The following is a 16,719-nucleotide window of genomic DNA, read 5'->3' as shown; positions in this document are numbered from 1 at the left end:
TTATATATATATATTAATATGATCAACAGCAAGTAAGGAAGTCTCTTTCCCTATAGAGACTTCATTATCAAAAATTCATTTAAGTCTGTCTAACTATCTTCCTACCTTCTTAGTTTTGTTAAGGCTGTTATGAAAGTACAAGGAGGAAACAATATATTGACTTTGTTAGCCCAATATATTGCCATTATTGGTCCAAACAAACTGCCATTGGGGACACTTACAAATGAACACTAACACCAAATCTAGTTTTAGGCAAATGTGAATAAACTACAAACACAGATTCTTCATTCAATATCACTTAGGCTCCAATTCTATGCACGCTTATTTAGAAACAAGGCAGGCAATGCCACCTAAACTTATAAAGCCTTCAAACATTGATTTTGTGTCCCACTATGGCAATGATTTAGCATAAAAACAGTGCACTTTAATCTGATGAAAAGAAACATTTAAAAATTAACTAAGAACCAGAGAGAGAGAGAGAGAGAGAGGGGGGGGGGCAATGCAGTGAAAAAGGCAGCAAGGGGAGGAAGAAATAAAAGCAGGTGAATGATCTTTTCTGAATTTCATTATTCCATTTTCTATAACTATATCATTGTATACTTTTAATACAGTGGTACTTCGGGTTACAAACACTTCGGGTTACAGACTCCTCTAGCCCAGAAGTAGTACCTCAGGTTAAGAACTTTGCCCCAAGATGAGAACAGAAATTGCATGCCGGTGGCAGCGGGAGGCCCCATTAGCTAAAGTGGTACCTCAGGTTAAGAATGGTTTCAGGTTAAGAACGGTCCTCCGGAATGACTAACCTTGAATTTGCAGTATGTCATGCAATTAACATGGGGAAAAAATACTTTTTTCAAGGTAATGGTCTCAAATATTTAATGCCTTCACCCTAAAGGAATTTCAGTCACATATGAAATTCTCCTTTATTCTATCTTGTCATAATATAATAGCCTTGTTGGCTGATGAGCTTAGAATTAGTTTTAAGCTACTTCAGGTGCAAGTAAGTTTATTTTGCATGAATAATTGGGGAAAGTATATTCATTGTATATATTGTTACCAAAAAAACACCCCAGCAACTGTAAAAATAAATCAATCCTCAGTTGCTTAATGAAATAAATGCTCAAACATCTGCTCAATCTAGCAATACAAACTAAATGTAGTTTATACTTTCACACCATGGCTTTTTTCTTTAAGTCATCCCTGGTGCCCATTATTAATTATAAAGGTCAAAGTACTTAATACTTGGCTGAGCCTGCAACTCATAATTGACGGTGTGACATGCAATAATACAACTTAATGGATTTATAGTGATCATAGTTGTCAGCACATTTCATTTTCAAGGATTTGTTGTGAGAGCTTTTAATGAAAAAGTGATGTCTATAAACCTTTGTGTTCATTTACTTGTATGCAGGACAAATTGGTTAATGGAAATGTATCAAGAGGGGCCAAAATATGGTTGGCTGCTGGTTAGCAGAGACAGAATTATAGCTGTTGGTGCTTGGTGTTTGTGGAGTCCACCAGAAGAAGACAACAATGATAGAAGAAGGGCATTGGAGAAGAAAAGGAAGTCCTGAGAAGCAGGCTTGGTTGCTGGCTTAGTCACAGACAAAGAGAGAACCTGTAATTCATGTCCTGAAAGAGAGCAGTACTGCACTGCTGGCTCTGAACTTCCAATGCCACCCCAATTTTGAAACTGCAAAATTTTGAAAACCATTTTATCCAATCATTATGTTATTAACAATTTTATGTAACAATGCATTTTTAGAAATGGAATGTTTTCTGTGAAAATTATTCTGCCACATATTATTCCCCAATTACAATTCAAAACTCAAGCTATATGCCTGGTCTTCTCCTTGCCTACAGAGACACATACTTGGGAGGTAAAGTGCCTTGCAGTGGTGAGATGGAAGGCTATCAGTTACTTGACATAAGGCAGAATGCAAGTGCTGTTTAAACCTTTAAATAGTGGCTTGTGTTAATAAAAGGGAAGCATCTGTTCTTCATCAATTAAAATATTATCTTTCACATACAGTGGTACCTCGGGTTAAGAACTTAATTTGTTATAGAGGTCCGTTATTAACTTGAAACTGTTCTTAACCTGAAGCACCACTTTAGCTAATGGGGCTCCCGCTGCCACTGCACCGCCGAAGCACGATTTCTGTTCTCATCCTGAAGCAAAGTTCTTAACCCGAGGTACTGTTTCTGGGATAGCGGAGTCTGTAACCTGAAGCGTATGTAACTTGAAGCGTATGCAGTGGCGTAGCGTAGGGGGTGCAGGGGGGGGCCGGCCACACCGGGCGCAACATCTGGGGGTTAGGGTTAGGGGGCGCAAATCCACAGGTTAGGGGGCGCAAATTACTTGCCTTGCCCCGGGTGCTGACAACCCACGCTACGCCACTGAGCGTATGTAACCCAAGGTACCACTGTACTTGTATTATATTTTCATTAAGATAATATCCTTATTTACTATATAACATTTTAATCTGTGATAATTTAGTGGACCACATCTCAAATGAATGTTGCTCATCTCACTTCTTACCACTGTTTATAAAATGCTATAAATTAATAAGCAACAGTCTTTCTCTGGCATGTGTTTGAATGGTAATAACTAGAACTTTTGACTAAACAGAAGTAAACTATAGCCCAACTGTTTAGCAAGAGACGATCAAAGTATGTGAAGTAAGCAAATATAAAGAGCAATTCTGGAGAAAACCCACCCCCGCCTTAGTCCATAAGTAACATGCAATAAGTTCCAGTGCAAATGCTGAACTTTATTCCAAAACAAATGGAATAATGCCATAAGGCATGGATTCAGAACTGTTAAACAATCCTTGTATAGTTTACAGATCTGAACAGAAATATTAATTGGAAGACCACCTACTTTGTCATGTTGCCTTGTTCTAACAAATATTTCAAATTTAAGCATAGTAGGCCATGAAGAAAAAAAACTACATAAAGGATTGCCAAGCCAACAAATGGCTCAGTTCAAAAATAGTGAAAAGAATAGTCAATAATGACAACATAAATTAAGTCATTAACATCACTCTCAATGATTCAGTGCACAAATAACATCTCAAAAAGTAAGAAGGAATGTAAAGGTAGTGATAAGCCAAGCATAAACATAAAAAGGAAGACATTTTATTGGATTTGTCTTTTGCTGTAGAAGGCCCTATGTCTGCAGAAACAGGTTACCTAATAAATAATCAGGAATGGCACAGTGAAAAAATATTTTTGCCATTTCAATGACATTTTAACTTGCAATCCACAGGCCATTTAGAACGGATCTGCCCCTCCCACACAAATTAGTATCAAAGACTCCCACAAGCAAAACCAAGTATTTTGTGTACTTCTAGAAATGATCACGAGTGTTATTGGATTTTCTTTCTTCTTGTAAATGTACCATCTGCTGCGAATATTGAGACTGCTGCTTATATATACATTCACTTTAAAATACCTTCACTATGATGATACAAAGGCTATTAGATGAAGGAGAAAACTGGTTTTAACATAGGCATTTGTAATCTCTACACAGTACAAGATCTGAACAAGGAGGCATGCAGCCATGGCTTCCAGCTGAAGGAAAACCAAGTGAATAAAATCTCTCTAAATGAGATTTTACAACCTACATCATTGCTAACCCAAATATTATATAATACTTTTTGTAAGGAAATCAAGTTCTTTCCTTTTAAGTCATTTGGAACCTTTTCTTTATCTTACTGCCAATGGATGGAGACTGGTTTACTGTATAATCTGCATCAAGATCTTCACTTGTTTGCAAAGCTAGGTGTTTGTGACTTATTCTAGCCTAAGTATTTTAATGGGGAACATTTGTTTTAAGATGGATGAGGGCAGATATAAAATCTAACAAAGTTTTAATGTGTTGGAGACATTGCCATTTTGCTACAAGAGAGTAAGAATCTCTCTTCTAAACCTTCTTCTCCAGCAGCACTGTCCTGTAATCGAAAGTGCTACATATCCTACACACTGAAACATAAGCTAGGCAATGTTTCTATTTACATTCCATTAACAGGTAGCTATTTAATAACATTTCAGTATTAAAATTGGCACTCTATTTGCAATCTTACTTTTCAGTGTTCACAGAAAAATGTTTTCTGAAGAAAAAATGTGAGAAATTCAGTTTTATTTTACTATTTATTGCAGTTCAAATTACCAGTATTTTCACTGTAAAGGAACATACAAAAGGTAAAATTGAAATATTTTAATATGTTTTATTTTTATTTCATGACTGTCTAGTCCAACAATTTGATATTTCAAACAACATATCTTTCTTTATAATTCAGGGTTATAAGTATTATGGGTGTGTGCAAAGTTTCAGTCAAGAACTAATTCTGTTTAAGTGTTCCACTTAAATATGCTATAAGCTACATGATTTATCAAATCCAGTATATAAACAGAATAGTCTGGTCTTAAGTTGAGAACAGTTAAATATGGTTCTTGTGTAACATGTAAAAAAGTCCAAGAAGCAAGTTAAGATGAAATATTTCCATGAGAATTTCTAACATTTTACACAGAGAGAAACTTCCAGGCAGACACTAGAAATATTATAAAAGGTCACTGTGTGTCAGTTGTTAATTTACAATGGCTAAAAAGTCCAATTCCAGATGTTAAGAAGTTCTCACATTGAATATATTATGTGGTCACTGTGCTTCCTGCATGTAATAACCAAAATGACTTAAGAAACAGCTGAATTCATTTAAAAAATTTCTTCAATTTTCCGTAATTTAAAGCTCTGCCCATCATACAAACCAAAGAAAGAGTTTGTGGAAAACTTTAATTGAACATCATGTTTACTTGCACACTCAAAATAAGAAAATAATAGAGAAATGAGATATGCTAATATATTCAACCTAGTAGACCTAAATCAGAAATACAGCATCTCATTCTACCTGCATAGTCACATCATATATTCCCCTCTCTGTACAGATATGTAATTTCCCTACTTTATAGCTGAAAGCAAATCCGGCAAACTGTAGAATATAATTATTATAATCAGATGATATACAGGTAGCTCACATCTTATGCAGGGGTTACGTTTCTTGCCATTGCATGTACAGTATAAGCAAAACTGTGTAAGGCCGGAATACCCCCAGATACCATGGGAGATCAGCATAGAAAGTTACCATCTGGATCCAGCCTTGGATAGAAAGCTACTCAAAAAGGAAGTGTCATTCCTGGATCTTTTCAGCATTTCTTGAAAGTTTTATGGTGATTTTTTGTTACTTAGGATCATTCTGAACACAGAAAAAAGTAAGGTGCATTGCAGAATGGTGCCAGGGATTTTTTTTTTTAAAGCTACATTTGCCTGCAGGCTTCCTCCTGCAACCTTTGTTTGCACATTATTTTTCGTAAATGCACTCATTCTTGTGATGTGTCTTTTGAAATAGGCATATCTACAAGAAGTAACTGGAACTGAGAGTATGTCCATATAAGGACATCTTTTAATCCTAATCTTCCTTCAATGTGCATTTCAAGGGAAAAAAATATCCAGGATCACTTACTAACTGGAAATCTGAAAGGGATCTTGTCCTGCAGGTCTCAGCCAAGGATGAGCAGCCAGAGCATGAGATGCTGGCCAACAAGATATCATAGAATCACAGAGCTGAAAGGTGCCATGAGGATCATCTAGTCCAATCCCCTGCAATGCAGGAATATTTAGCTGGCCTGCACAGGGATCGAGCCTGCGACCTTGGCATCATAAGCACCACACTCCAACCAACTGAGCTAACTGACAGGTATTCAATGGACCATAAGACGGAGCAGGCCAATTTGCTCATTGCACTGCTAAATAAACAAATGGTTGTGCAGTACCATGTTGTGCTTCTGTACTTGGAACTGAATGGATGCAAGTAGTTTGATACCCCCCAGGTGAAATACTGCTCTGGTACAGAACTGGGCCACTCTCAAGTAAGGGATAGGAGAGGAGTATTAGATGGCCTGGTGGGTATGGGGCATGAGCCCATTAGTGCTTTAGAGATGGGGAGAAAAACTTGCATCTATATGCTTGGCAGCAATCCTTTGTATGTGGGTTGTAATCCTGTTGAGTATGAATGGTTTATGTGTGACTAGGTAGTAACTGAGGTAGTGAATGACTGTAATGGTTGTGTAGGATGGGATAGTAAGATTGGATGAGTAATTGTATGAATAGAATCATAGAGTTGGAATAGACCACAAGGGCCATCGAGTCCAACCTCCTGCCAAGCAGGAAACACCATCAGAGCACTCCTGACATATGGTTGTCAAGCCTCTGCTTAAAGACCTCCAAAGAAGGAGACTCCACCACACTCCTTGGCAGCAAATTCCACTGTCGAACAGCTCTTACTGTCAGGAAGTTCTTCCTAATGTTTAGGTGGACTCTTCTTTCTTGTAGTTTGGATCCATTGCTCCGTGTCCGCTTCTCTGGAGCAGCAGAAAACAACCTTTCTCCCTCCTCTATATGACATCCTTTTATATATTTGAACATGGCTATCATATCACCCCTTAACCTCCTCTTCTCCAGGCTAAACATGCCCAGCTCCCTTAGCCGTTCCTCATAAGGCATCGTTTCCAGGGCTTTGACCATTTTGGTTGCCCTCCTCTGGACACGTTCCAGTTTGTCCAATACAATAATGTGTTTGATTGTAATTTCATACTGCTTTGTAAAAGGTTAAAGGTAAAGGGCCCCTGGACAGTTAAGTCCAGTCAAAGGCGACTTTGGGGTTGAGGTGCTCATCTTGCTTCAAGCCAAGGGAGCCGGCGTTTGTCTGCAGACAGCTTTCTGGGTTGTGTGGCCAGCATGACTAAACTGTTTCTGGTGCAATGGAACACCGTAACAGAAGCCAGAGTGTGTGGAAACACAGCTTATTTTCCCGCTGTAACAGTGCCTATTTATCTACTTGCACTGGTGTGCTTTTGAGCTGCTAGGTTGGCAGAAGCTGGGACAGAGCAATGGAAGCTCATCCCGTCACGCGAATTTGAACCACCAACCTTCTGATTAGCAAGTCCAAGAATCTCAGTGGTTTAGACCACAGCGCCACCCATGAGCCTTGTAATGCTCTCTGACCTTATTTGATATTGTTTTTATATATAGGGATATTGCTTCTTTGTGTTTTTTCTTATGTAAATCATTTGACATTGTACTTATATTTTTATGATTGCAAACCACTTCAAAATCTTCAGATAATATAAGCTGCCCACATTTTTGGGGGGGAGGGGAGGGGGGAGATTAAGTTAAATTAAACTAATCCAGAGAGTCTAACCTCAGAAACTCAAAAGACAATATACTCTGATGTTTCAATTTCCCCCAAAGGCTTGAGTGAATAAATATGTCATTAAAAGAGGTTGGAAAGAGCACTGAGGGACCCAAACTGAGGGAGTTCCTACCAAGATATAGGTTGAATACATCTTCATGTGTGTGAAGTTGAGAAGAAGCAGAAACAGATATGAATCACTTGAGCTTACGGTTCATTCTTAACTCTCTGAACTATAGAAACATTTGCATTCAAGCTTTCCTTTTCTGTCTGAATGCACTCTCTGTTTTATTCATCTTATGCCAATTGTAAGACCTCCTTGTACAAGACTGTGTATTTTATGTATTCTGTAAATATAACAGGGTAACTTTTGAACATAATGCTAAACCACCATTTGACACTATAGGAATGAGCTGAGTAAACTTTGTAGGCTTGTAGGCTTTCCTACTCCAACACAGATGAGGGAAGGATATTTAAGTTTTTGCTTTTGTTGTTTATTGTGCAAACTTTTGTTGTTTAGGGCAGAGGTTGTGAACCTGTGGCATTCCAGATGCTGTCTCGTTAGCCACAGCCATCATGGCTAATGGCCTCGTGTGATGGAAGTTGCAATCTAGCAGCACCTGGAGGGCCACAGTTTAGCTAACCATGATTTAAGGAAACAAGTCAATCATGAATTATGGTTTGAAGTTGGCTTCCTTCCTTCCCTAAACCTTCACCAGCCTGGTGTCCTTCAGATATTTGGGACTACAGCTCCCATCCAGCATAGCTGGAGCGCACCAGGTTGGTGAATGATGCCTTGAACTATAGTTAAGACAAATCAGAGTTTATCTGGCTTCAGACACAAAGAGTAACTGCAGTTAGTTGAAGATAGAAGCAAAAACTTCCTATCTCCTTGCAGCAGTACCAGAGGAAAGGAGGGGGAAAGCGCATAAGTTTGTAAAACCTTGCATGTATGCTAAGCCATAGTTTAATATTACATGCAAACCAATATTAAATAATATCTAATTTATTTGCTAAACTACATACATTTCCATATGACTAAGACTTCTTGTTGCTGTGAATGCCACTTCCACAAACCTGTTCTAATTTCCCTTATTGAGTTTATTTTGATGAAAATATTTTGCATAGATGCAATGTACCCCTCTCAAAAAAATGAAAGTGAACTTGAAAACGGAGCAATTAATTATCATGTCAATAGTAAACCCCAAAAGGGATTAGATTTAGTGTTTTTTTGATAGATAAAATAAATAAATGCAAGGGAGAGGGGAAATGAAATACATATGGACACAAATGTATTTTAAAAATGCAACTTAGTAGTTAGCCAGAATGTAACATTTTGAAGATCAAAATATATTTGTTTAATGGTTTATAACATCAAAACTGCAATGCACCAATATTTTCCTTTCTTTCCACAACAATCAGATATAGCCATTACTCAAAATATTTTGACAAAGAAGAAAGGAAGTCTCTATTACCATGAAAACAGATTTGAGTCAACTAGTATATTAGATTTATGCCACCTGCCTCCTGACATTTGCTTGGCATACATAATGAGTCCAGGAATTCTAGCTACCATGGCTGTTATGAAATGCCAAAATAGATTATGGGCGCCGCAAAAATGATGTCTATAGTAAATGTAACATAGCACTTGTTCTCTTTGTGCTTAGCTTATTCAGGAATTTTTAGAAAAGTGCAACCTGTGCAGTTAATCATACAGTGCAACGCATACAGCACGTTGGCAACAAACATTCACACAGTTGTTCCAAAATAATTTTACACATTTATCAAATGTGAGAAAGAGACAATAAATGCCATGAAAACTTACAAACTGTCTAAAATAAAGTGAACTTGCAATTTCAGATATTACTAGGTTCTTACAAATTATTGCCTCAGTTTTTCGTTTTTTCTTGTTTTTTAAATAAGTTCAAGAAGGTTCAAGAAAAGGGTAAGTTCAACGTTGTTCCCGTAGCTGTGAGGTGCTGATGAAGCAGCATATGAAGTAATAAAGAGGACAGGGTGCCAGCGTTCTATCCCCGTTTCGCCCTAGCAGTCCATGCAGTTGAGAGGCTGCTGTTTCGCCCCCGGTGGGACCAATTTGTTGGGGTTGGTAGATGGCACACTCCCTGAGCACAGTTTTCTGGGCTTCTTCAGTTGTCTCGTGCCATGGATGTGTCTACTAGTGCTAACTGATAATAATCTAAACGGAATCTTATCAGAATCAACACAATACACTTCTAGGTGTTCAATTAAATACAAAGTAAATATAAATTATCCCACTATATACAAAGAATTAATTTTGATGCAAAATTTGATGCAAAATTGTCTCTGAAGAGACAATTTCTTGATCTTAAATTGCACGCATCGGGTTTCAGCAATGGATCAATACACTATTGTGTGAATATTTGTTGCCAACGTGCTGTACGAGTTGCACTATTCAGGAATTGTGGCAGAAGCATCCAGTGCATCATTGAATGAGAGCTGGTGAGTGCTTAGGGGCCTGTGCTATGAGATGGAAGCTTCTAGTGTCAATCTCAGGTCTACCGTGAACTTTCTGGTTGTGCTTCAGCATGTCTCACAGGCTCTACTTTATAAGAAAGAATAAAATTAAGCAATCTTACAAGAGTGTTGCAAGTTTACTGTGATAATGAATATGAAATGCTTTGATCAATTATAATTATGTATAAATATGTATATTTGTATGTATAAATATTAAGAAGCTATACAATACCTGTGTATAGAGGATTCCCCTAGGACTCAATAGAATCCTGTTGCCTGGGCTGTCCATTGACCAATGTATGTAAGAGAATGCTTCTAGGAATGGATGCCCCTCACCTCTCTGCCATGCAAATTATTTGTGCTCCAGAGCAGAAGTAACTTGTAGAGTACAGAGAGAGACAGTTAGATGGACATTGGTGTTCATAGACATTTCATTCCCTGCAATGACATGGGTTGATATGCAGGAGAAGACAGAAAGAGAAACCTATGTGGATCCCCATGCAGAGAACTTGTACCTGTACTCAGAACTGATTGGGCCCTAACCCCTCCCAAAACTGAAAACACTATTGCAATGTGCATTGCAATGTATTTGATATGGGAAGTTTTATGTCTGGTCTGGTAAAAGTTTGTTTAACTGTTGCCTGGGGCCTTAACTGACAGCTGTGCGGAAGGACTGGTGTATGCATATTTTGATTGATGGGTGCAGGTTTAGAATTTTCAGTTGGATAGCATGATTGGCTGGGACTGGAGTAGAAGAGCCAGAATAAGTGTATGTAACAGCTGAGTGCTGGTCAGCAGAGGGAGAGCTAGGGTTGTTGGTGCTTGGTGTTTGTGGAGTTGGCCAGAAGACAACATCAAAGGAAGAGGTTTGTTAAAGAAAAAGGAAGACCCGAGAGGCAGATGGATTGGCTTGGTGGCTGAAGACTTGTTGAGTATGGCTGAATCATTTGGCTTAGGTTGAACAGACAAGATCTCTAGGGTAGTACAGGAAGACCCACCTGCACTTCAATAAGTCAGTAAAGGGTTTGGGGAAAAGGCTTCTGGCAAAGTCCTTGCTTATAGTTTTGGTGAGGCTTAACTGAGATGGAGAGATTAAAATGGTAATTTGGCTAAAGGGTTTTAACAGGATAATCAATACCTTAAACAACCTTAGTTGTTTAAAAATTTCTGAGAACAAGCATTCAGAACAACATGAAATATGAAAACAAAAGGATCATTTTAAAATGTTTTTAAAACATGCAATAAAAATCACATCACTTACGCACTTCTTAGAAAGTGCTTGATGTTTGATACAGTCCCATGATTATATCTGATGTTCCTGTGTACTCCATTTGTGAATATTTTTTCCAAAATTTGCAATTCAGAGATCAAATAGAATGCTAGACTGTTATTATTTTCACCATAACTAAATGAGAATGGAATTTTTCATATAGACTTCTAACCTTCCTTCCATTAAAGGACAAAGAAAAGTTTCCTAAACAATGTTGCAGAATAACAGGGAGAAGCAATAGAATAAATCTCTACAGAATGTCTGAGGGAATCATTTTTAGATAGGCGAAAGCATCGAGCTCTTAAAGAAGTAAGGCAGAGGTACTGCCTTTTCTGATTTTTGGAAACTCTTGTCCATCTACCCCTAGTGAAAGAATAGGCTGTTTTTCTATCTCTTTAGAAAGGTGGGGGTGGAGTGGGAGAAAGAATGAGAAAAATTCTCAGAGATGCATGGATTTGGTATGGCATTTACCTTTTATTGATGATGAAAGGTAGGTGAGAGGTGTGTTCTTCTTTTAACAACAACAATAGGCCCCCACCCAAACACCCCTTGCATAGATTTCTGTAGCCTCACTGGCTGCCACACTTCCTGGAATGCATTTCCCAATGGGGAAACTAATGGGTAGCTAAAGAGGCTCCCTCTGGAACACCTAATGGTGGGACAATTTTTCTTCTCCCTTTTCTAAAAAAGGAGAGAGAGAGATGTCCATAGTTCTACCAGGTTTGGGTGGTTATGTCCAGAATCAGTGCAATTTTCATAATAATTATTTTAAAAAAATAATTAGAAAGAAGATATTCACTGCCAAAACAAATGAGTGTCATTAAGAAATGATATCTATGTCAGTATCTTATCCTCCTTGTGACAAAGCAGAGTTCCATAGGATGGCAGAAATCTACATTAAAATTCCAGACATTTCATCCCATATCTGGAAATAATTAGTTCACTCTATTTTCAGGCTGTTGAACTGGGTTTCTGTATCTCCAGTTATTTATAGGAGCTGAAAGAAAACAAGAGACATATTATAGATAGTTTTAGGTTTCATGTTCACAAACTCTTACAATGTGAATAGCTCTCTCCATTTAAAATTCCTTTGTGTGGAATATGAATTTTTGGTCTGTACAGACATGATATATTTATCTTTTTGAAACCCTGAATATGCTCGTAAGAGGCATCTGATATTTAAAACACCCACAAGGAACTCAGAATGAACAACCCTATCCAAAGTTTGTGAACATGATGTACTACACGGTAAAACTAGCTGTATATTTATTGAGGTGGGTTTTCAATGGTGCAATGACAGTGTCAAGATTCATGGGTTTCTTAAAAAAGGTGAAAGCTTCTCAACAAAACAAGGAAGTCTGCCAGCCACAATCAAAAGCACTTACAGCTACCCTCTGTAAGTCAAAATCATGCCACATGTTAATTTTTGAAGGGCACATAGAAAAAGTATATCTTATGCATAAGCACATGCAGATTCGTGCATGTGAAAAAATGAGAGATTCTATGTCTTTATGAGAGGACAGATCTGTGTCCCTGGGTAAAGCACACAGCCCAAGGAAGAATTGGCTTACCAAACTCCTTGTGAGAAAGGTTTTCTTATTAACATCCCCCACCTTTCTGCTTTAATTTCAGTTCATGATATCCAATATGTCAATAACAAGATACAATATTCAGGATGAGGTCCAACCAGTGAGTTTACAGCAAGGGGGAAAAGTCAGAACTACATAGCTCTAAGCTTACATACATCACTAAAATCTCATTCTACCCACACTCCAGCAATTTAAGATAATAATTTATTGACAAAGACTTATTGCTTAAGAAAAAAAAAGCAAATTCTCAAAACTAATGTACTAAGTTCAATTCTACCTCTTATTTTTCACATCTGTTGAGACAAAGGATAATTAATTAAAGTTAAAAAATTATAAAAACCTGTTTTATAAATTCTGTTCTAGTTTTAGGAGCACTATAGTCACAAATGGCTGTTATGGAAAAAATGTCTTTGGGAAAAGCTGATATAGGCTTTACTTTCCACTGCAGTTTTCGGAACTTCCAGTTCAAGGCAAAATGTCTATCAAAGCTGCAAGGAACTGCTTGACTGAGCTATATTTCAGTTGTTTTAGAAGTATACAGTACTGCTAAGTATAAACAGTCAGCTGACAAAACATATACAATGTGATATAAAGGAACTTAAAATCATAACATTTCAAAGCAACTTTTATTTATATTGAACATCTGGGTTGGTGTATGCAACCTGTTCAGCTCAGAGAACCATACTAGAAAAGTATCCTCAGTTGGGGGGATGCAATTAATTTACACATCAAATTTCCATTAATGTGGTAAAGAAAAAATCACAAAGGGCTGGAATGTCACACATTCTTTTTAACCATTTGAGCAAAGCTAAAAATGACTATTTATTTAAACATTTCTATCCCAGCTTTCATTTAAAAAACCCCAAGGCAGCTAAATAGAAATAAAATAACAGAAATTATATAAACTACTAAAACACTGGAGAGTCACAGTTAAAGCAAAAGAAGTCTGGCTATTCTATCAAAGCTGTGATTTTCTAGATATTGTTGGGTTACATTAGCCTCAGCCAGCATGGCCAAACATCAGGGATGATTGAAGCTGTAGTCAGCAACCTTATTTATTGTAAGCCACCCAGTGAACTTTATGTCAGGAGGTGGTATGCGAACACCACAAATAACAAATGAGTATCTCTGAAGGGCTACAGGTTCCCCTACCCCTACTCTCACAACTGAAGGCCTTCTTAAAAGGGAAGGCTTTTATACTATGGTGGAAAGTCATCGTGGATGGGACAAGATGACACTCTCTGGGCAAGAGCCTCTAGAGCCTAGATCTACCTCAGAATCCATAAAAGGCTCTATCCCTTCCTCCAATGAAAGAGGAGTTTGGGACAGATAAGAAGGCCTCTGCCAATGATCCTAATGCACAGGCAGAAGAATACATTTCAGATGCCGGTCAGTTCATTGAGATTTCCACTAAATAATGAAAATCATTGTATATGTGTATATATAAATTTACATTCTGCAAAGTTAAGAAGTTATAGTACTTAACTGGACAGGGCTGGGGCAGTGTGGCAGGGAGATAGGGACCATGTCAGTATAACAGCATGAATGCTGCCACCAGTCTGGCATTCCCAACAGTGCACCCAACCACATCCGTGGAAGTAGAAATGATCCCAATGTTAAGAGGGAAGCTTTGGGCTCCACCACACACATTACTATTGCATGCTTTGCACTCAAAAGCCCAGACTCAGTAGATTCTAGGTAGGTATAACAACAACAACAACAACAACAACAACAACAACAACAACAACAACAACAACAACTGTCTACAATCCTAGAAAGATGCTGCCAACACTGAGCTAGACAGCCCAATGGTCTGATTTGGTATAAGGCAAATCCAGTATTTTTATATTTTCAAACCTTCTTTGTAATCATGAGCACTAGATGCATACTTCTGAGAATAATTCTCAGTCTGCAACAGCAGTGAAGAAGAAGAAGAATAGGAGGAGGAGGAGGAGGAGGACGACGACTTTGGACTTGATATCCCACCTTTCACTCCCTTTAAGGAGTCTCAAAGTGGCTAACAATCTCCTTTTCCTTCCTCCCCCACAACAAACACTCTGTGAGGTGAGTGAGGCCAAGAGACTTCAGAGAAGTGTGACTGGCCCAAGGTCACCCAGCAGCTGCATGTGGAGGAGTGGGGAAGCGAACCCAGTTCACCAGATTACGAGTCCACCGCTCTTAACCACTACACCATGCTGGCTAGAGAAACACTGCACCTCCCTGAACAAACCCAATCATAACACAAAAGATGTATGCACTCCTGTTGGGGTTCTTATGCCCTTGACCATTCATTTCCAATTCATACCTTGCTCTGTTTCTTAAATCTATTCAAGGTGAGGCAGACTAATTTATCACACAGTAGCTTTAATATTGGCTTCAGCCATAAATTAAGTTCAACTGTGTTGCTTTCTGTAACAACTACAGCAACTAATGGGCTGTGTTTGACTTGTTGGTTGTAAGTTAGGCAGTCTTGTAACAGCAAAAAACACACGCCACCCATTACACTATATCCAACACAAAATGGGGCAGGGGATAGCAAAACAAAGAACACTGTAACAGTAATTACTATCTTAATTAATAGTTTAATTAATTTAATTAACTTAATACCTATAGTATTAAAAACTGCTGACATGATATAGCACATGGAAATTGTGTTAATAAGGATACCACTTTATGTTATGATAGTTTTCAGTTGTAAACACAGAGATACCTTTGAATTTCAACAATTAGCAAACTATCCACACTGGCATAAGTGAAATATTACAGAACAACCTTGCTACTAAGGCATATCAGCTTCATTGTTCTAAACTATTTCGCCTTCTTTAGCCAATTGCCACCAGCTAGCTGCATTGGACCCACTGCACCTGATACCTATTTTGGGAGCCTAACATTGCCCTTTCAAGCCAAACTGGCAACCACCATAGTACTTTGCTGTGCTTTCTTCCAAGATAAACGCTGCACAGCACTATCATGGCTGTGCTTGCAGCTCTCTCTCTGTTACACACACATTTGGCCAACAGTTGGAAAGAAAGCCAGAATTGGCAGCCACCACTGCATTGTGCTGTGCTGTGCTATATCTCCTTGGACAAAGAAACACAGTGCAATGCAGTAGAGGTTCTTAGCAATCTAGCAACACAGTTGATCCAATAAAACTAACTATCCAAACAGTTTTGGATCTCTCTCTCTCTCTCTCTCTCTCTCTGCCCTCCCCGTTCTCTGGAACCAAAACAGCAACTTCTCTTGTAACTGCTACATTCCAGAATGATGAAACGAGTAAAAAACTTACACTATGACACAAATCAAGGATAAAGCCAAAATATCTGTTGAATATTTAGCCAAAAAACAAGAGGGAATTTCATTCTGAAATGTGTACAGAGGTGTCTGGAGTTATTAAGCAGTGTCCTGCTTTTTTACAGGATACTTTTTTTTTTTTTGGTGGAATCACAAATATAGTACATAAAAAAGCTTATGACAAAAACCCTCCCAACAGCTAGATTTAAGGATGTAAGAACCACCCCGCTGGATCAGACCAAGAGTCCATCTGGTCCACCATCCTGTTCCCAGATATGTGTAGATGAGAATTTTAAGATGCAAACATATATGACATCTGCACTGCACACATCTACTATAAGATACACAGGTGTAACAATTAGTAACAGTGTTTCCCAAAACCATATTCTGCTCTAAGATGCATCTCCAATGCAGCCATTATGTCCTGAATGGCCACCAGGGGGTACTCCTGTGGCAAAAGAGTATGAGTCAGGAAGTACTGTTTCAGCAGGTTTTTTTGCATATGGACAGGGAAATCCCCAGGTACCAAACTTCTGAAAGCTAATAAAGATGCGGCAACCTAGAAATGTTGTAAGTTGGAAATGCTATTTTAGGTAAAACCTGGTGTGTGTGTGTGTGTGTGTGTGTGTGTGTGTGTACATGTTTGTATAAGTTATTGTGTAGAAATACAAAAGGATTTATTCTAAGTTCTAAACCCTTTTGTGGCAGGAACCTGTCTATTTATCTAATTACCTAATTCTTACCTAATTCTGTAACTTCAATGTACAGTGGTATGCTCTGTAAATAAATAATAATCATAAATAATAAGTTGGTGAGAGGAACAATT

The 16,719-nt window shown here is 38.1% G+C and overlaps 1 protein-coding gene across 4 annotated transcripts in view; it reads right to left on the bottom strand.

Annotated features, from left to right (window-relative positions):
• Positions 1-16,719, bottom strand: part of VEGFC (vascular endothelial growth factor C) — a 43,742-nt gene that overhangs the window by 18,714 nt on the left and 8,309 nt on the right. The window lies entirely within an intron of this gene.

Source organism: Podarcis bocagei (genome assembly GCF_964188305.1).
Source record: "Podarcis bocagei genome assembly, chromosome: 9".
In the NCBI taxonomy this organism is placed as follows: domain Eukaryota; kingdom Metazoa; phylum Chordata; class Lepidosauria; order Squamata; family Lacertidae; genus Podarcis; species Podarcis bocagei.
This window is presented reverse-complemented; position numbering and strand designations above follow the sequence as displayed.